Source organism: Salvelinus alpinus, chromosome 20 (genome assembly GCF_045679555.1).
Source record: "Salvelinus alpinus chromosome 20, SLU_Salpinus.1, whole genome shotgun sequence".
In the NCBI taxonomy this organism is placed as follows: domain Eukaryota; kingdom Metazoa; phylum Chordata; class Actinopteri; order Salmoniformes; family Salmonidae; genus Salvelinus; species Salvelinus alpinus.
In genome coordinates, this window is record NC_092105.1 from 41,830,683 (window position 1) to 41,852,794 (window position 22,112).

At 42.2% G+C, this 22,112-nt stretch overlaps 1 protein-coding gene across 1 annotated transcript in view; it reads left to right on the forward strand.

The window, feature by feature from the left end:
- The first annotated feature begins 1,289 nt into the window (after positions 1-1,289).
- LOC139546928 (bromodomain adjacent to zinc finger domain protein 2B-like) overlaps positions 1,290-22,112 on the forward strand; it is a 92,115-nt gene continuing 71,292 nt past the window's right edge. The window contains 2 exon segments of the mRNA XM_071355894.1: positions 1,290-1,518; positions 12,659-12,700. The gene's annotated coding sequence lies outside the window, so the exon portion shown is untranslated.

The window sequence follows — 22,112 nt, forward strand, 5'->3', positions numbered from 1 at the left end:
GTCTGAATGTAGTGTCTTTACTGACCCAGAGGAACGGGGGAAATCAATGAAGCCAAGGATGGTGAACAAGCAAATAAACCTGTTTAAAATTCACAATGCTGAATACGCTTTCTCCCCCACATAATACAAGAGTGACTTTGTTTCTTAATTAGTGTATACAATTACTTCTAGTGCATGTACAATTTGCTTCGGAAAAAGCCACAGTTCCCTTAATTCAAAAGCATTTTGCTCCCTTGAACAGTCACAAAGCTTTCGCTGCTAATTTCTGCACGCTCTGAATATTTTGCTATCTGTCTAAAAGCAACATATCAACAATTAAATGGAAGGATTTGGTGATTAAATGTAGCCTATATGTCTCATAAAAGCGTTAAAACATGTTTTTTTTTCAAATCTAAAATGTCTTCTTATATGCACTCTAGTTAAATTGAATCACAAACATATATTTGTTTTACCTCCACCCCCCTGTCAATTTGATGATTCAATGAACAGTACCTACATAAACTATCTACATTTTCACAGTGTTTGTTGAATGTAATATTTAGCATCCCCTGACTAGGTCACAAGGTCTCCGCTCAGCCTGTTGCAGATGTCTGATCAAAGAAAGAAAAAACACAATTAGGCACAGATGGTAGTCTTTGCCCAACTCTAGTAGATGTGCTATCAGATAAGACTTTGAGTTTCTGTATTACTGCAAATTATCCTAAGACACTTAATCAAAAGACCAATGGTTCACATATTCAAATGGATCTGTGATTATGTCATCTTTCAAGATGTACCTTTTTAATTTATCACATATTGTATGGTCCCAAGACAAAAACAGTGTTCACCCACAGATTACACGTAAACACTTTTTTTTTAATAAAAAAAAATAATCTTTTTACTTATTGTTTGATTAATTATGCGTTATGCATTTTGTTACATAATTGCAATGACCTAATGTACAAATAAATAATCAGTGTATATACACTGCCATCCATATATTTTCCCAGTTTTCCCACCACTGCATTCCACATTCATCCTCAGGATATACCCTTATTAGTTTACCACAATTACCCCAAACCAGTTTATTTAGCCTACATGCGATGTGTTGCTCACTTGATTTATTTGCTTTTTTCCAGATTCCTGAATCCAGCGTTTTGTTGAAATGCATTATCAATCATAGATTGCTTCCAGGTTGAATAAAATAATACCTACCAGATGCATAGCCTGGTATCTGCTTACAGTCATTTCTAGCAATGAACTAAGTTAATTACTCTGACAAAAGTTTGCATTGTTGGAGCTTTTAGCTGACGTCACTTTTGTTCATTGAAGTGAAGCTGAACAAACCTTGAGAAGAGTCTCCCTCAATCTGCTGTATAGTAGTAGCCTAACTAACACACACACAGACTCAATTACAGCCCAATTTCGATCTTTATAATCTCCTGGCACTGTCCTCAAACAACGCAAATCTGGGGGAACATAACGCTATTTTAAATAGTAACTGACGTGAAGGAGGATACATAAAGTGAAGGAAATAAGGTGAGTTTTCTTATGTTTTGTAGTGGGAAGTTAGCTTACGTTATCATTCATAACGACGTTCAGTTTGCAATTTCGCTAGAGATTCAATGCTGTTAGCTAGATTTCTGGCTAGCTAGCTAGCTACCACCTCGTTGTATCGACGCTGTCCAGCAGCTTGCTCTTTATCATGTAACCTATCTTGAGTGGAGCAGGTTGATACAAACTTGTCAATAATGATAACTTGTAAATGTATCAATAATAGCAGCACTCGGGTTTTGTTACTTTAACTAGTTGCTAACTTAATGGCGAGATTCACGTATATTTCTATCACTTTTTACGGCGTAGACTGAGTCGGTGACTGTCAGTGTCAGCTTGCTGGTTAGCTAGCGAATCTCGTCTTTGTGTCCGTAGCTGGTGCGGCTTGACTGACCTTTTTAAAAAAAAAAATTTAAACGCGGAGTAAAACAAGCTATCATTGAATGTGTGACAGATACATGCATTTGGTGTTAGCTAGGTTTATAGTCACTCGAAGTGTTAATTTGAAATGTTTTAAACAATGTTGCAGGCAGGTTATGTGGAAAGAGTGCGAATGCTGAGAAACGGTATGTTCAGTGTGTCTTGAGCTGAAGATGCCAAAGTCTGCTCTTCATTGAGTAAACCTAATTTAAATCACATAATACATTATATCGCTGTTGCTTATTTGTGTTGTAGCTAATGTTCTGACAATATGTTTGGAGGTGTTCGTGGAAATCACATCCGTGTCAGCCAGTCCACTGCTTGGGTCCGAAGCTCCTTTCCTCTTATCTTTTGTATGGCTTCATATAAAGAAAAGCAACTGCAGCCCAGCAGAGTTGATTAAATGTATCCCTTTGTTTATTACAATATGCACCATTTCTCTGCCCTCTAAACAACAAGCCACTCGCCATCTTGGGCAATTTAATCCACCCACTCTTTTCATTTCAAAGATCCAGAATGCTTATTAATTAGACACAAAAGTGATCAAATCTTTCATGAGGACGATACATGACGTCAACTGAAGTTGTGATAACATTTCCTTCTTTGTAACTTTCTAAATGACTGAGGCAATTGGTTTCATGTTTCTAAAAAAAAATGTCATAAAGAGAAGGTTTAAACAATGCAAAGGCACACTGGCCTAATATGGCTAGTCATTTTGAAGGGTGACAGGTGGTGGGGTTGAGTGTTCTCAATGTTTGACTTATTGGACTGGTTTTCATTTTCAATATTAGGTGGATTAGGGGAAGGAAAACGTATCCGTTAAAATGCAGAATCTTTAATGTGATGTGTGTGTAAAGGGTTGTTACTTTCAGAACTTATGCTTATGCCATTTGATTGAATAGATTGCCTAGGCAGGCTAATGCTCTACAAACCTATGAGCAGTCCAGACATCATATACAGCATATTGTTGTGTATGTCACTCCTAACATTTTGTCTTATTCACGCCACTGTCCGAAAATGAACCTGATATTGTACCAGCACTAGGCTATACTGGTCTTTGGCTCTGCCAATCTGTGGTTCATTCAGGGAATTCTTTGAACGCTGCCTATCCCAAAAATGGTGTTCTTCTGAGAGCAGAATGCCTCTGCTCTAAGTGCTAATTGCCCCACCTCCCATTTCTTTGTTTGGATATTCACTGCATAGCTTAAATGTAAAGGAGCAAATGTTTAGCCAAATATCCTTATGTGTGGTTTTTCTCTTATGGGAATGCCTTCCACTTCCCTATGATGCATCGACTTGACATCTGCATCATTTTGTTGAGATGCTAGTAGGTATCCAACGGTGGAAATCAATGATGGGTTAATGCATATCATTGGTGGTTATTAATTGAACCCCCACCACACACACTCAAATGTACTTACACACACACACACACACACACATGCACAAGCAGTGCAGAGACATGCAGACACACAGTTTCAACTCTGGTTACAAATGCCTATTGAGTGATTCTTCACGAAAGCAAGACACACAAAATACCATGATTTGGGGGATTTTAACTAAATGTAATCTATAGAATAGTCCTTTTGGAGTAAGGATTGTTGACATATATTTGACATTTGTATCTAAAAGCATAAGTGAGAAATAATTAAAGTTGACATTTTGGCCTTACCCAGGTCTCCTTTAACACTCCAGAATGTTTCACCTGTAGATGCTACAAAGCAAACATTGGTGTCCTAGGAAGCTTTACCGCTTGCTCTGTGAGGAAAATGAAGTATTCTGCTTGTTCCCTAAGAAAATGAAGAATAGGCGTAGGTGACGTATAACCTGAGAAAACAAGTGTCAAATACAACAAGCCGCAGTCCTTGTCATGCGTTTTTGAATGTTTTAGTGTCACTTCAACTAGACTGCATTCAGAACATGATTGTTTGTTAGGACCATTGATTCCACATGTCACATCGGTCTTTCCTTTGACACTGCTTTGCTTTTTCCACTGGTTCTACAGCGGAATTGATTGGCCTTTGTAAATAGTTAATTGATGGTCAATTAACTATTGCTCACAGTCTAAGTGAAACGGCAAATATTATTCCCCTTAAGGTCCATCATTTAAATGGCTCAAGCAGCCATTCCAGCCAAGGAAGCAAGATAAATCAGATTACAGCCTTGATGTGTTATGCATGCCTCCAGTAACTGCCAATGAATCAACCAATAACCAGATACAACGCTGGAAGGTCACTGAATTTGCCTCATATTTATTCCGAGCTCATGTTCTTGAAAACAGTCTCAGAACGAGGGAACAATAATGCATCGCAACAAATCACCGACTCCGGATGTGAGCTTTAGCATTAAGAAAAACAGCAGTGGAGCATTTGAATGTTTGGAATATTGTAGGGTCCTTCAAGGATGGAAAATCTCATCAGTAGCTCACGGTTGCTAAATTGCTTGAAACAGCACTTTTAAATGCTAAGCGCCCAGTGGTGTGATTAATACAGTTTATTTTCAGCTCAATCATTATTTCCAGCTATTCATCCACTTGGGTACAGTCTAGCCTATTTCTTGCATGGAGTGTAATAGGTAGCTTATTGTAAAAGTATGCAATTATGCACAACACATAAGTACATTCATGATTTAGCTACAACTGGTTAGTTAGTGTAACCGGTAGTCTAATTCGCATATATGTTTGTTTTTAACTTCGGCTAGGCTCAAGCAGACTAAACAGCACAATATAGCCTGTACCAGAATGTAAAACATCCAGATATTTGTTTAGGGTAGATGTCCTAATACTGATGACAACGTTAAGTTAGCCTAATTTACCCAAAAAATAAGATGCAATGTGAATTTCCAAGATAAAACCGAAGACCTGTGTTCGAATACTCATACTAACATACTGTATACTACATACTTAATGAGTACATACTATCAGTTCATTTTAGTATACTGTAAACAAACGATATCGTTTCTGTTGAGCGTACTAGAGCTTCGCCTGTCTACTGGAAGTTGATGCTGTTGCTATGCTAGCTTGTTAGCAAAACAAATGACTAGCTAAACATTTTACGATTTCAGTTGTGTTCGTAAATTCAATTGCAGATTGTAAATTCAGAGCGCACACTGGACGCTCTGGCCGAGGAATACGCCAGGGTTGATCCAAGCGTTGAACGGCAGTCAAGCACCCAAGCTAACTGGCTAACGTTGGCTAGCTACTTCCAGACACAAATGAGTGAACACCTCCACTCTGACCATTTTACTTGCCATAGCAGAGCTGGTTAGGCTGTTTTTCATGTTATCCAGCGCGTTGGTGACTAACTGTGCTGCTGGCAACAATTTTAGATTCTTTCTTTTACAGCCATATTCAACGGTGCACGAGAGTGCTCTGAAATCGGAGTAGATAGACAGAATTAACAATGTCCATTGAAACGCACAACGACTATACCACTTAGCTAAGATTTTAAATATGATTTTTTTACCTTTATTTAACTAGGCAAGTCAGTTAAGAACAAATTCGTATTTACAATGACGACCTAGGAACAGTGGGTTAACTGCCTTGTTCGGGGGCAGAACGGCAGAGTTTTACCTTGGCAGCTCAAGGGTTCGATCTAGCAACCTTTTCAGTTACTGTAGTCAATAAACGTTAGTTAGATAGCAGATAGTTAATATACTGCCTGGCACGTTCGATGTATTAGTATCCAACTTACGTTAGGTAACTAGCTAACATACCGGTACATACTGCTGTAATGCTACGTGGTTCGTAAGGATAGCGTAGCTAACAAATTGTCAGCTAACATAACGTGTAACATATTTGAAAAGTAGATACTTTATTACTTTTCTTAAGATTTGTCATTAGTTAGTTCAATTAATTTGTATCCGCTCTCATCGGACTTCGGCTGCATATTTTCAGCCATTTTCTTCAAATCTGAAAATGTTGTGAAGCCATGCCCATTTTCTGAAGAATTGCATTAGGGGCCCAAAAAGTACGGGAATAGTGTCATGCACTTTGTATTTTGTTGAATTTAGTATGACATCCGGGAACTTTTTGGCATACTAACTATATCCATACTATGACCAATAAGCATACTATATACTCCATTCACGTCACGGTTAGTATGAGTATTTGAACACAGCTAAGGTTTTATTTATTTTTCTAGTTGGTGTTCCGAATGGTCAAGATTAAAGAGTTTGTCACAAACGTGGGCAAATGTTTTATTTTGCTTACTGGGGTTAATATAGCTATCTCTATCCGCATTAGGCTAAATGAGGTTGTTGTGATTTAGTAGCTTCTCTCTGTGAATAGTCACCATTGCCATCTTGAGTGTGAGGCTATTAACAAGGCTGGGGGGTCAGCCTCTTTTCTATCTTTTGGTGGGATGTGAAAGGGGCCCAAGTGTGTTTTGGCTCTCCTCAAAGGATGAACTAAACCCATCAGTAATTATGGCAGCCGTCCTGATGGAGGACTGGCAATTGTGTGTTTTCACACCATTTCTTTCCCCTGTCCCTCCTGTTCGTACCCTTTTTCACAAGCTTGCACTCATTAATCAAAGACGCTGAACTCCTGCTGAGGGCTGAGAGGTTCATCAAATTGGCAGCCGGTTCACTGTAAAGAACAGCATGGCGAGGCTGTTAACACAGGCATAAATAAATCTAAGGTTGTCTTTGTATGCAAACCATGGAGGTTAATACTGTATAATTCAATGTCCTCTCTTTTTGTTTTCATAATAAAATAAAATAATTTAAGGCTTGACGTGAGTCCTTTTGTAGGTCAGGGTTGACACATTCTGACTGGCTGATCCGTAGAACATTAGGCAGGGTCGTTTATTAGGAATATGTCAGGGAGTGGGAGATTACACATTTTCCCTTCTGGTTTATTTTTCCGCTCCTGGAGATGGTTGTCATGTCTTAGCTGAAGCAGGGATGCTCCAATGATTGAAGTTCCCTGCTGTGATAATGAGCTCCATGTTTGAAATGCCAATAGTTAGGCCCGTTTTGTTTGGCAGCTTACTGCTATTTGCATCCTTAGCCGAAATTGCATGTACTGTAGTACACATCTAAACTGCTGGGATTTTGGAGCCCAGAGAGGGCTCTGGGATTTGGTGAATAGACTATAGAGTACGTAGGATAGAAAAGTATATGTACAGCAATAGTTGAATAGGATTGTCTGGACTGGAATACATATGAAATTAGTAAAACGGTATGTATTATTAAAGTGACCAGTGTTCCATGTCTATGTACATAGGGCAGCAGCCTCTAAGGTGCAGGGTTGAGGAACCGGGTGGTAGCTGACTAGTGACAGTGACTATGTTCAGAGCAGGGTACTGAGTGGAGGCAGGCTAGTGATGGCTATTTAACAGTCTGATGGCTTTGAGGTAGAAGCTGTTTTTCAGTCTCGGTCCCAGCTTTGATGCACCTGCACTGACCTCGCCTTCTGGATGATAGTGGGGTGAACAGGTCGTGGCTCGGGTGGCTGAGGTCCTTGATTAGCTTTTTGGCCTCCCTGTGACATTGGGTGCTGTAGATGTCCTGGAGGGTAGGCAGTGTGCCCCCGGTGATGCATGGGCAGACCGCACCACCCTTTGGCGAGCCCTGCGGTTGCGGACGGTGCAGTTGTCATACCAGGCAGTGATACAGCTCGACAGGATGCTCTCAATGGTGCATCTGTAAAAGTTTGTGAGGGTCTTAGGGGCCAAGCTGAATTCCTGTTGCTCCTCCTTCACCGCGATGTCTGTTTGGGTGGACCATTTCAGATTGTCAGTAATGTGTACGTTGATGAACTTGAAGCTTTTCACCTTCTCCGCTGCGGCCCTGTGGATGGGTGCTTGCTCCCTCTGTTGTCTCCTGAAGTCCACAATCGGTTCCTTCATTTTGTTGACGTTGAGGGAGAGGTTATTTTCCCGGCACCATTCCGCCAGGGCTCTCACCTCCTCCCTGTTGGCTGTCTTGTTGTTGGGATTCAGCCCTACCACTGTTGTGTTGTCTGCAAACTTGATGATTGAGTTGGAGGTGTGCATGGTCACGCAGACATGGGTGAACAAGGAGTACAGGAGGGGTCTGAGCACGCACCCTTGTGGGGCCCCTGTGTTGAGGATCAGCGTAGTGGAGGTGTTGTTTCCTACCTTCACCACCTGGGGGCAGCACGTCAGGAAGTCCAGGACCAAGTTGCACCAGGCAGGTTTCAGACCCAGGGCCCCAAGCTTAATGATGAGCTTGGAGGGTACTATGGTGTTGAAGGCTGAGCTGTAGTCAATGAACAGCATTCTTACATAGGTATTCCTCTTGTCCAGATGGGATAGGGCAGTGTGCAGTGCGATTGCATCATCCGTGGATCTATTGGGGCGGTATGCAAACTGCAGTGGGTCTAGGGTGTCGGCTAAGGTGGAGGTGATATGATCCTTAACTAGCCTCTCAATGCTACGTATGTATTCATAATTCAGGACAGCTGGTTGCAGTATGAGTGAAGACGTTCACTGGCTGTTATAACCCATTCCACTCACACCAAGATTGTGCTTCAGCAACGCCCTGTTTTATTTATTGATCTTCATGCATTTAAAATCGGTCACTACTGCCACAAAGGCTTGCCATTTTAGCTGTGCTAGCAGGTCTGCTGCAGCCACGGTTTTAAAGATGCACTATGCGGAAATCACTCCGCCATTTCCTGGTTGCTAAAATTGCTAATTTCAGTTTGTGACAAAACAAGCATGTAGAGAATCATTGTACCATCTAAACTGCTGTGAAATATATTTTCTATACCCAAAAATGTTGTAATTTCAGCTGTTTGAAGCTGGTGTGCAAAACTGAAATTAAAAGACTCAAAAACGAAACTTAAGAACGGGAAGCATAGAAATAGCGTACATAGAACAGATCTACTGCTTCTTAGACTTGCTTTCAATGCGTGACAGAAATGTGAGGTATAGATCTATGTGCATTTAGTCAGGTCTCCCAAAACGTTACATATTGCAGCTTTAAATATTACATTTATCGAACACTGCATGAAATTACAAGGAAAAGGGGAAAACAGTTGTGAATGTGTGTCAGTAGAGACCAACATTGGATACATTCTTCTTTGTTGATTCAAGCTCTGCTTAATGTCTCCCAAGATGCAGGAGGGGGAAGGAGGGAATAGGACCCTGCCACTCCACATGATTGTAGGAAAGACGGATGACATTTGTGCATTTAGAACAATGCTAATCCATTCCCCTTTAACCTCCATTACAACTCTTCCGGACACTTTTCCATGTTAACAATACTTGTTCAGCTTATTTAGTTAGTAGCCTAAACGTCTTTATTGGATCATGGCACCAACTGCAGGAACCTGTTTTAGCTGAGTGGTTTAAAATGATCCCCAGTGTGTGGAAGGAGTGGATTATCAGGAATTATTTGTATGAGCATGGAGATGTCTCACAACATGTGGGCCTACTACACTACAGTAGGTGGGATTATTAGGCTATTCCTCATTTCTGCTAGTGCTGCATCATCAGGTGAAGACACAAGATTACGTTATCAGGAATGAAAGTGTTACAAGTTGTGACCGGGTATTGCGTTAGGCCTACATGTTTGAGGTTGGTAAATGACCTGAAGACGTTATGACGCTGTTAGTTTGACAGACAAAACAGTCTTCTGCTGAACTCCCTAATAAACGGTGAAACTCTGTAATCTATCACAGCTGTGTGGAGAGGATGGGAAAAGGAAACCTGGAACATAACTGTTTTTATTTTTTATTACTCATCACGGTTGTTGAGCTTTCTCTCAAGGTAAGTTTCATGCTATTGTCTCTCTTCTTTAAGTGATGCCACGGAAAGACGGCTAGCCGTAACATGAGAAGGTTCAGCCCATGCAGTTCAAAAGGAACTACTGGGAAAGACCTTTTATTTGAGGCCGGGGAGTGACCTTTTACGCTCCCAGCGCTGGATGAAACATCAGAGAAAAGAGATAATATCTATCTACCGCTCGCCCTCTGCTGTTGTTCAAACTACAAAATGGCACAGATGGAGTTGCAGGAAGAGCCTGTCTGTTGTGGTGAGGGCTAAATAGTGTATTAATTGCACTTTGCAGAGGTTGTTATTGATGTGTGAGTTGTGTGGAGATAGAAACGGCTCCTCCAGGCTATGGCAAATCCTCTGGGAGAGCTCCCCGGTGTAATCCAAATATTTAGAGCTAATTTAAACATACAGGCATCTTTTAGGAAACAACTCATTTCTCTCTGCCCTACCATTTTCGCGCTCGGGGATGCAACAGCACTCCCTCTTGTCAGAACATCTCAGTGTTCCTCAAGTGGATTTGAATCCTGTTGCTGATGAAGGCGTAGGAATGTGTCCGGGGAATGCCACACAACCAAGGATCCAAAACGTTTATCATTTGGGCCTATTTCCTCTGATTCTGTCTCAAAAGAGAATAAGATATCATGTTCTCTCTCCGGTCATGTTTTAGACCAGAGCCAGCATGGCAGGGAAGGATTTGTCCAGGTGACTCTGTGAGAAATGATTTTGTTTGTTGTTGCAGCATTTGGAAACCATTACAGCTGTGCAGCCCTGCTGGTTTGATCATGCTACACAGTGTAATGAGTTGTTTAGATCTGTTGCTGGCTGGGACGTAGAATCTGTGTCCACTTGTTACTCTGTGATGAGGCATTCTTTAGTCAGCCCATGCTGTTGTATGTAGGCTAAACCTTCTCCAATGTGCCTCAGTCTTGGCCTGTAGGCCTATTTATATTGATTTTCTTAACCAACATTGAAACCGATCAAATTGTATTTGTCACATGCGGCAAATACAACAGGTGTACACCTTAGCGTGAAATGCTTAATTACAAGCCCTTAACCAACAATTCAATGCCATGTATGGTGGATCCAGGACAGCTTAGACCCAGGCCTTGATCCAATTCGTTAGCCCCCCCCCCCCCCGTAGACTATAGGACAACATGAGTTTAACATGTGCTTTCTCCAACGTTTTCTTCTTCATCTGCTTTTAATTTCCATAAACCTCACCGTAGAGGGACAACATACGGGTTGTCAACTATCATCTTCACTGAGTTTACAGCTAGTCAAACCTTATTACCAGGTTAGGCTGTATGGTGTGTAACCTAAGATCCTGTTAAGTACTGGTAGTTTTAGGTTATGCTAAACAGGAGGAGAAAATACTCTGTCTTCTATCAACACCAGGTGAATCAGGATGGATTTGTTACCAAGCTGTAGCAGGAGGAGGCGTGTTTCTCTAATTAGTGTGTAATTGATACCCATCCTTTGAGTGAATAAAGATGGAGGCACACTCCTCAGATACCAGTAATTGGCTTGAAGCCATTTTGAGCGAAGCATTTGCTAGGATAGGGAAATGGCATAGCCCGCAGCAGCAGTCGTAGCAAGATTACGATGACTGAGAGAAAATAGCCTCCTGAGCTGAAATGGCACAAGTGTAGTTTAACAGCATCCTGTTTGCCTCGCTCAGTAAACAGTGCTCACTGAGAACAGTTCCTAGAGAGGATTGTCCAAAAAGCAAGTTAGGCCTAGGCCTAATCAAGTGCAGCAGGAGAATGACGTGTTTGAGTTCATATGTTACAGGCTGGTGTTCAGATAAATCATAGGTAGGCCAGGCCCAGGAATCTGTGCCCATACTTGCCTGCTTCATCTGTAGGCCGTCTTGAGTTCTAGACTCCACTCCTGGAGCGCCGAACAAATAGAATAGAAACCCTTTATGTTCATCTCCTCTATGATGAAAACGAATGAGTAGTCTGATTTATAAAGACTTCAGTACATTGTTGATTTTATAGGTTGTCTTTTTAAATGATGATGATCATTGTCATAACGTTGACGTGATCGCTTCCATTGACGTTGGGCCTACTGCGGACAGTCATTGTTTGTGCTGCTATAATCGTCTGTTGTATGAACACTAGTCATGTCTGTTTCCCTTGGCTCCATTGTGAAGCCGTAGTCGTCCTGTAGACGGATTGCGTGGTGGACTAGGGGAATTTGAGTGATGCGTCGAGGCTGTAAATCATGCGTGCTTAAGTCTGCTGCTGACACTGGGTGTTAAACTGCCGCAGCCCTCGTTTCCTTCACATTCCAATTGAAACGAACCCAGATGGAAATGTGTAATGAAATACAAGAAATTTGCTGTCTTGCCAGAAATGTTTGGGAGTGCTTATGCAAGTGCTGTTTCTGGTGATCCAAATCTCCCAGGATGATATGCGTGTTGGTGGAGAGGAGAGAAGGGGAGCGTGATTTGTGGATGAGCTGAGATCTGCCTTAGTGTGTTGAGCTCTACGCCAGTGTGACGCGACTCCTCCAGCAACGTGAGAGGAGAGACACCACCAGCATGTCACACGCTTTCTCTCAATCCACTGCACTGACTGACAAACAGCTGCTGGACTTGAGACAGACACTCATCTGAGTACAAATAGGAGGATCTGTCTAGATGTGAAATATTTTAGACTACTTAGCCATTGATTTGTTAGATATGGCTATATTCCAATTGTAGCTGATTTTTGTTGTCATATTTGAAATGCACCAGCCTTTTGTTTTGTTTGATCGGTCCATAATGCAAAGCTGCTGCAGCAGGGCTTTGATTCCCTGTCGATGTTAGAATGGATAAGGTATTCCCCCTCAAGGCCTAAACCCATTCGAGTTAGCATTTTTATTTTCGTATTGCTTTCAGGCAGGAATTATGGTGAATGAATAAATCAATAAAATAAAGCAATTAAGCCGAGTGTTGTCGTCTTCTGTTTCAGCTTGCAGAGCCGTGATGTCACAGAATTGAGGATCCTTCAACAGTAAGTGTTTGGTCACACTGACTGCATTCTAATCGCCCATCGCTGCTGTAAACAATTTTGTCCCCTCTGTTTGTGTTTGAAGTCCCAGTTTCTTTTTTGTTGTTGTGTTTTTTGTGTCCGAAAATCTGTTTATTTTGTCAAATTGGACTTTGAAAGTCACGAAGGGATAGGCTACTGGACTAAGCACAACTCTTCAGTTCAAAGCATTATTTAGGTATAGGATTAGAGCATTTTCCAATTAGGCCTAGATTTAACAAGGCCCTCTTTAATGGAATTAGTTTGTGCTACAGTACACTTTGCTCTCAGTTTGCGAATTTCTAATTAGTTTGCCCGTCTTGCATGGAATTAGCATGTCAAAGTTTCAAAACATACTAATCTGTATGAAAAGAAGCATTCTATTACTTTTGGCTATTTCCAAATAAATTACTGTCAACCAAATTGGGGTAATTGGTGGAGTTTGAGCTGTCCTTTGTTTTGAAATTGAAAGTGAGCCACTTTGCATAAAGAAGCTTTGAATAGTGGCTGCATGGCTGCCTCTGTAAATAGTAGTGTAGTGTTGCACCCCAGACAATGTCAGGAGGGCTCTCAAAGCTTCAGCTCCACTCCTATCAGACAGTCTGACTTACTACTGCAACAGTCACTACCACACGGTGTGAGGAGCCCCACAGTTATTTGCGGTGCATTGTAGAACACATGTTTACAACACAAAAGCCTCAGAGAAATGACTCAAAGTCCCTCGATTCAGGAATCGCGCAAACCTCCGGCGTTTACTGTAAATACTTCAGTCTTTCAGTCGTTGGGTTTCTGTACTGGTTTTTCAACCGTTGCATACAGTGTGAGAAAGAGCAGGTATTATCAGGTGTCTAGTGTATGTCACTGATAGCAAGACAGTGTTATTGCTGGACTTCCCCTTTCCTCTTGGCTGCGTGTCGGGCCTCTTAGGGCTGCTATAGCCGAGGCTTGACGGTCTAACGAACTTTCACTGTTCCATTCTTCAACGGTAAAACGTCCAACCAAAACAGTGTGTTACATACCTGTTTTCTCCCTCCGGCAGCATTTGAAATGTGTATTGTTGAAAGTAAAAGGGCAATTCGAAGTAACCATCGGCAACATGTTATTTTCTACTGAAGTCGATGTGCTAAACCGAGGGCAGGGACGTTCTTCAGGTAACTTTGTGATCCTGAGGAAAACCCTATTAGAATCTGTGTGACCCTGCCAGGAGACGGGTCATCCACAGCGTTCCAGAAAGAGTTGAAATGGGGATTGAGGAGAGGAATCCCATCATCTCAGATCCTGCCCAGGTTGTGTGTTATGGGAACCTTCCAGAATGTACTATGGTAGTCATCAGTAACCTTGAGTTTACCTAGAAGCCTGCCTGACTCTACTCCTGCTCTTATTGCTGAAAAGGCTGAGGAGACAGGATGGGAGAAGTAGGTAGATGAGAAGTGGGAGAGGGAAGGGGTTCGGAGAGCCCTATTGACTGGTGTGTTTTACTGAGATGCCCGGCCCCCGGTGGGGGGGGTTTGAGTGTGCTGAAACACCAGTGATATTTTTCTATTTCTCCTTTAAAAAAAATTATATTTATGTCCTCCCTACAGTTAACGGTGTAGCTTCAAAGAGTGTATTTTGCGACGGGCCTGAATGGCTAACAGATTGCTGTGGCTGTGTAATATGATGTGGTAGTAAATACTCGAGCCTCAGCCTCCGCTCTTCCTCCTCCCTGTTCTGTGCCAGGGGGTGGAGAGGGAAGGACGAGGAGAGAGAGCTGGTGATGAAAGAACTCTTTTCAAAGTTGATTCCTAACGCTACACGTGTGTCTGTATCAGTGTACTACAACTAGTGATGGGGGGGGGGTCGATACAGTTACGATATCTGGATTTGTACCATTTTGACAATATTGCAATATTATTTTTGAATTAGTTGTCTGTACCGGCACCAAAACTCCAGTATTTGTCCTTCATAGCTTGTTCTCCATCTTCTTTTTAAATAGGGAGCACATTTATTTCCATGACTGATCAAAACTCATTTTCTCATGGCCCTCTCTTCTCCCTCTCCAGCAGACATACACTGAGTATACCAAACATTAGGAACACCCTCCTAAATATTGAGCACCCCGCCCTTTTGCCCTCAGAACAGCCTCAATTCATCGGGGCATAGACTATAAGGTGTCGAAGGCATTCCACAGGGATGCTGGCCAATGTTGACTCAGATGCTTCTCGCAGTTGTCAAGTTGGCTGGATGTCCTTTGGGTGGTGGATCATTCTTGATACACACAAGAAACTGTTGAGCGTGGAAAACCCAGCAGCGTCGCAGTTCTTGACACAAACCGGTGCGCCTGGCACCTACTACCATACTATGTTCAAAGGCACTTAAATCTTTTGTCTTGCACATTCACCCTCTGAATGGCACGCATACACAATCCATGTCTCAATTGTCTCTAGGCTTAAAAATCCTTCTTTAACCTGTCTCCTCCCCTTCATCTACACTGAGGTGGATTTAACATGTGACATCAATAAGGGATCATAGCTTTCACCTGGATTCACCTGGTCAGTCTGTCATGGAAAGAGTATGTTCTTAATGTGTTGCACACTCACTGGCCTACACACAATACCCTATAAAGCAGACATTGAATGTTCCTGAGTGGCCTAGTTAGAGTTTTGACTTATATCATCTTGAAAATCCTAGGCAAGACTTGAAAATGACTGTCTAGCAATGATCAACAACCAACTTGACAGAGCTTGAAGAATTTAAAAAAAGAATGTGCAAATATTGTACAATCCAGTTGTGCAAAGCTCTTAGAGACTTACCCAGAAAGACTCACTGCTGTAATTGCTGTCAAATATGATTATTGACTTAAGGGTGTGAATATGTATGTAAATTAGATTTCTTTACTTCATTTTCAATACATTTGCAAACATTTCTAAAAACATGTTTTCACTTTGTCATTTTGGGGTATTGTGTGTAGATGGGTGACAACAGAAAAACTTTTGATCAATGTTGAATTCAGGCTGTAACACAACAAAATGTGGAATAAGTCACAGGGTATGAATGTCAATCACATGTATTTATAAAGCCATTTTTACATCAGCAGATGTCACAAAGTGCTTATACAGAAACCCAGCCTAAAACCCGAAACGGCAAGCAATGCAGATTTAGAAGCAGACTACTTTCTGAAGGCACTGTATCGTGATAATATCCTATCTTGAGGTCCTTGGCCATTCCCAGCCCTAACTACAACATCAGTTATTTTTAGCGTAAGTAGATCTCAAGACTTCCTGTGAATAACAGACCAGCGCTGTTGTGAGGAACCGTAGTCAAGGTGGTGTGTTTTCCAAGGAGTCAGTGATGCTGAAGCAGAGCGCTCCACCTCATTCGATTGGGACTGCAAGGTGTTTTAATGACTGGGGGTGTGTCCCAAATGGCACCCTATTCCCTGTATAGTCCACTACTTTTGACCAGAACCCCATTGGCCCTTGTCAAAAGTAGTGCACCACAATGGGTAGAGGGTGCCATTCGGAACACAGCCAGATAGTCAATCCCCGGCGAGCCCAGGGAGAGTAGAACAAACCCCAAAGGTCACGAGCAGTGGGCGGCTGGGCCGCGAGATGCTAGGACTTCACAATGGATTGCATCAGCCCAGCCAGACGCCTTGGCTGAATCTCCTCTCCTACAAACTGTTCTATTATATTGCTGGGTTCCTCCAACCAAACTTTGTCCCCTGTGTTTGGTTTTAGTGCTGGTTGCTCACATGTCAGTTAGGCTATGCACTATGGCTATGCACTGTGCTGCCTCAGGAGGTTGAAGAAATTTGGCTTGTAACAGGAAGTAAGATCATCAAGAACCTCAGCCACCTGAGCCAAAGCCTGTTCACCCTGCTACCATCTAGAAGGCGGAGACAGTACAGGTGAATCAAAGCTGGGACCGAGAGCCTGAGAAATAGCTTCCATCTCCAGGCCATCAGAATGTTAAATAGTCACAACTAGCCTTAGTCACTGTTCTAGCCAGCTACCACCCGGTACTCTACCCTGCACCTTAGAGACTGCTGCCCAATGTACATAGTCATTGAACACTGGTCACTTTAATAATGTTTTACTAAGGATGCACGATATATCGGAATCGGACGATATTAGCTAAAAATGCCAACATCTGTGTCGGCCCGATGTCTGTCTAGTTTAACGCCGATGTGCATACCTATATTTCTATTTAACCTTTATTTAACTAGGCAAGTCAGTTTAGAACAAATTCTTATTTACAATGACGGCCTACACCAGCCAAACCCGGACGACGCTGGGCCAATTGTGTGCCGCCCTATGGGACTCCCAACCGGTTGTGATACAGCCTGGATTCGAACCAGGGTCTGTGGTGATGCCTCTTGCACTGAGATGCTGTGCCTTAGACCGCTGCGCCATTCGGGAGCCCAGGTATAACGTAGGTAGATGACGTAATGACTCCACAAAAAATACGGCGTTACACAGAACCAAAGCAGAAAAATACTATGCGCACACTTCCAACAACTAAACAAGTTGAAGTTGTGCTGTCATTTGAAAGAGTAAGAATATTTCAGATAGACAACTTAACGCCAAGATAATGGAATTCATTGCCCTTGACAGTCAACCGTTCTGTCGTGGATGATGTTGGATTTCGCCGACTGGTAGAGCACCTCGAGCCCCGGTACACACAACCAAGTCGGCTCTATCTTTCAGATGTTGCCCTACCGGAGTTGCACAGTATTGTCGAAATGCACATATATGAGCTACTTGCTATGGGCGTCACTGCTATTAGCTTCACGACTGACATTTGGACCAGCGATGCCAGCCCCATGAGCATGCTGAGTCTGACAGCACAGTGGGTCGATGAGGATTTCGTACTGAGGAAAGCCGTATTGCATGCTCAAGAATGTGCTGGTTCTCATACCACTGCTACCATTTCAATGGCATTTGAGAACATGTTTGAAACTTGGAAACATGAACACACTCCTAGCTCCAACTGACTGGAGAAATAAGCTAATCAACTGCATCTGCAGCAGATATGATACCCTCTGTCATGGCATTGAAACGACTGTTCAACAAAACTACCCACACAGACCGTGGGGTTAACTTGCGAAAGTACTTGAGGCTGTGAACAAGCGAGGCTGTGAACAAGCGATTCGGTGCCATTCTCTCTGAGCCTCTACTGTGTCGCCACCATGCTCGATGCTAGGTACAATGACTGCTACTTCAACGCAGACAAGAAACAGGGTTTACATGAAATGTTAGACACAGCTGGACAAGATGGAAACGGACACAGTGACAGTGCGCACCGAGGAAGAGAGGCCACGGACGGACAGACTGAAACTTCACTGCTTGACATGTATCATGAAATTCTGGTTGAGACTGAACAAATGAACAACAAAACAGCACAGCAAGTAAGTGAAAGAAATGGGTTTTGATTATGTTTTACTGGTAATGGGGGCATGCGTAAATGCCAACAAAATAACTTTTTGGTGTGTGTGTTTCAACTATTTAACTGTACTAGAATGCTTAAAAGGCCGCTAAACATTTTTAATATCGGGTTTCTTTTTCTTTCTTTTTTTGCAATAAAAATATTGGGTATCGATGAAATGGAATATTGGTGCATCCCTAATGTTTACATACTGTTTTACTCTATATGTAAGTACTGTGTTCTATTCATCCTATATTACTACTGCTGTTCACACCTTTTCTATTCACCTACTGTCCATTACATGGAGTGTACAAGACATTAGGAACACCTGCTCTTTCCATGACCTAGACTGACTAGGTGAATCTAGGTGAAAGCTATGAACCCTTATTGATGTCACTTGAAATCCACTTCAATCAGTGTAGATGTAGGAGAGGAGATCGGTTAAAGAAGGATTTTTAAGCCTTGAGACATGGTTTGTGTATGTGTGCCATTCAGAGGGTGAATGGGCAAGACAAAATATTTAATTGACTTTGGATAGGGTATGGTGCCAGGGTAGGTGCCAGGCAAACTGGTTTGGGTGTGTCAAGAACTGCAACGCTGCTGGGTTTTCATGCTCAACAGTTTTCCGTGTGTATCAAGAATGGTCCCAGTCAAAAGTTTGGACATACCTACTCATTCAAGCATTTTCCTTTATTTTTTAAACTATTTTCTACATTGTAGAATACTAGTGAAGACATCAACTATGAAATAACACATATGGAATCATGTAGTAACCAAAAAGTGTTAAACAAATATTTTTTATATTTAGATTCTTCTAAGCCGCCCTTTGCTTTGGACACTTTCCCTTCTCTGAACCAGATTCACCTACAATGCTTTTTCAATAGTCCTGAAGGAGTTCCCGCATATGCTGAGCAGTTGTTGGCTGGTTTTCCTTCACTCTGCGGTCCAACTCATCCCAAACCATCTTAATTGGGTTGAGGTTGGTTGATTTTGGAGGCCAGGTCATGTGATGCAGCACTCCATCACTCTCCTTCTTGGTCAAATAGCCCTTACTCAGCCTGGAGGTGTGTTGGGTCATTGTCCTGTTGAAAAACAAATGATAGTCCCACTAAGCGCAAACCAGATGGGATGGCGTATCGCTGCAGAATGCTGTGGTAGCCATGCTGGTTAAGTGTGCCTTGAATTCTAAATAAATCACTGACAGTGTTACCAGCAAAGCACCATCACACCACCTCCGTGCTTCACGGTGGGAACCACACATGCGGAGATCATCCGTTCACCTACTCCACATCTTCCAAAGACACAGCGGATGGAACCAAAAATCTCCAATTTGGACTCATCAGACCAAAGGACAGATTTCCAGCTGTCTAATGTCCATTGCTCGTGTTTCTTGGCCCAAGCAAGTCTCTTCTTATTGGTGTCCTTTAGTAGTGGTTTCTTTGCAGCAATTCGACCATGAAGGCCTGGTTCACGCAGCCTCCTCTGATGTGTCTGTTACTTGAACTCTGTGAAGCATTTATTTGGGCTGCAATTTCTGAGGCTGGTAACTCTAATGAACTTATCCTCTGCAGCAGAGGTAACTCTGGGTCTTCCTTTCTTGTGGCGGTCCTCGTGAGAGACAGTTTCATCATAGCGCTTGATGGTTTTTGTGATTGCAGTTGAAATGTTCCGTATTGACTGACCTTCAATGTCTTAAAGTAGTAATGGGCTTGGTCTTTTATTAAATAGGGCTCTTCTGTATTACCCCCCTACCTTGTCACAACACCACTGATAGGCTCAAACATTAAGAAAATAAATTCCACAAATGTACTTTTAACAAGGCACACCTGCTAATTGAAATTCATCCCAGGTGACTACTGTACCTCATGAAGCTGTCATCAAGGCAAAGGGTGGCTACTTTGAAACATTTCAAATATACAATATATTTGTTTTAACACTTTTTTTTTTTGTTGGTTACTACATGATTCCATATGTGTTATTTCATAGTTTTGTTGTCTTCATTATTATTCTACAATGTAGAAAATAGTAAAGATAAATCCTTGAATGAGTAGGTGTGTCCAGAATGTGTGTTTAAGTGTGTGTGTGTGTGTGTATATATATATATACAGTGGGGAGAACAAGTATTTGATACACTGCCGATTTTGCCGATTTTCCTACTTACAAAGCATGTAGAGGTCTGTAATTTTTATCATAGGTACACTTCAACTGTGAGAGACGGAATCTAAAACAAAAATCCCAAAAATCACATTGTATGATTTTTAAGTAATTAATTAGCATTTTATTGCATGACATAAGTATTTGATACATCAGAAAAGCAGAACTTAATATTTGGTACAGAATCCTTTGTTTGCAATTACAGAGATCATACGTTTCCTGTAGTTCTTGACCAGGTTTGCACACACTGCAGCAGGGATTTTGGCCCACTCCTCCATACAGACCTTCTCCAGATCCTTCAGGTTTCGGGGCTGTCGCTGGGCAATACGGACTTTCAGCTCCCTCCAAAGATTTTCTATTGGGTTCAGGTCTGGAGACTGGCTAGGCCACTCCAGGACCTTGAGATACTTCTTACGGAGCCACTCCTTAGTTGCCCTGGCTGTGTGTTTCGGGTCGTTGTCATGCTGGAAGACTCAGCCACGACCCATCATCAATGCTCTTACTGAGGGAAGGAGGTTGTTGGCTAAGATCTCGCAATACATGGCCCCATCCATCCTCCCCTCAATACGGTGCAGTCGTCCTGTCCCCTTTGCAGAAAAGCATCCCCAAAGAATGATGTTTCCACCTCCATGCTTCACGGTTGGGATGGTGTTCTTGGGGTTGTACTCATCCTTCTTCTTCCTCCAAACACGGCGAGTGGAGTTTAGACCAAAAAGCTCTATTTTTGTCTCATCAGACCACATGACCTTCTCCCATTCCTCCTCTGGATCATCCAGATGGTCATTGGCAAACTTCAGACGGGCCTGGAGATGCGCTGGCTTGAGCAGGGGGACCTTGTGTGCGCTGCAGGATTTTAATCCATGACGGCGTAGTGTGTTACTAATGGTTTTCTTTGAGACTGTGGTCCCAGCTCTCTTCAGGTCATTGACCAGGTCCTGCCGTGTAGTTCTGGGCTGATCCCTCACCTTCCTCATGATCATTGATGCCCCACGAGGTGAGATCTTGCATGGAGCCCCAGACCGAGGGTGATTGACCATCATCTTGAACTTCTTCTATTTTCTTCTATTTTCTAATAATTGCGCCAACAGTTGTTGCCTTCTCACCAAGCTGCTTGCCTATTGTCCTGTAGCCCATCCCAGCCTTGTGCAGGTCTACACTTTTATCCCTGATGTCCTTACACAGCTCTCTGGTCTTGGCCATTGTGGAGAGGTTGGAGTCTGTTTGATTGAGTGTGTGGACAGGTGTCTTTTATACAGGTAACGAGTTCAAACAGGTGCAGTTAATACAGGTAATGAGTGGAGAACAGGAGGGCTTCTTAAAGGAAAACTAACAGGTCTGTGAGAGCCGGAATTCTTACTGGTTGGTAGGTGATCAAATACTTATGTCATGCAATAAAATGCAAATGAATTACTTAAAAATCATACAATGTGATTTTCTGGATTTTTGTTTTAGATTCCGTCTCTCACAGTTGAAGTGTACCTATGATAAAAATGACAGACCTCTACATGCTTTGTAAGTAGGAAAACCTGCAAAATCGGCAGTGTATCAAATACTTGTTCTCCCCACTGTATATATATATTTTTTTTTTGTTATTTATTCCAGTCTCTTACATTGCTCGTTCTAATATTTCTTAATTTATATTTTTTCTGGATAGTGTGTTCGTTTAAATATTTTTATTGTTAGATATTATTGCACTGTATGAGCTAAAACACAAGCATTATGCTGCACCTGCGACAATGTCTGCAAATCTGTGTACGCTACCAATAAACGTAGATTTTTATGCTAACATTTAATGTAGGCTATTCATTCAGTTAAGTCCTAATACAGTCTGCGAGAT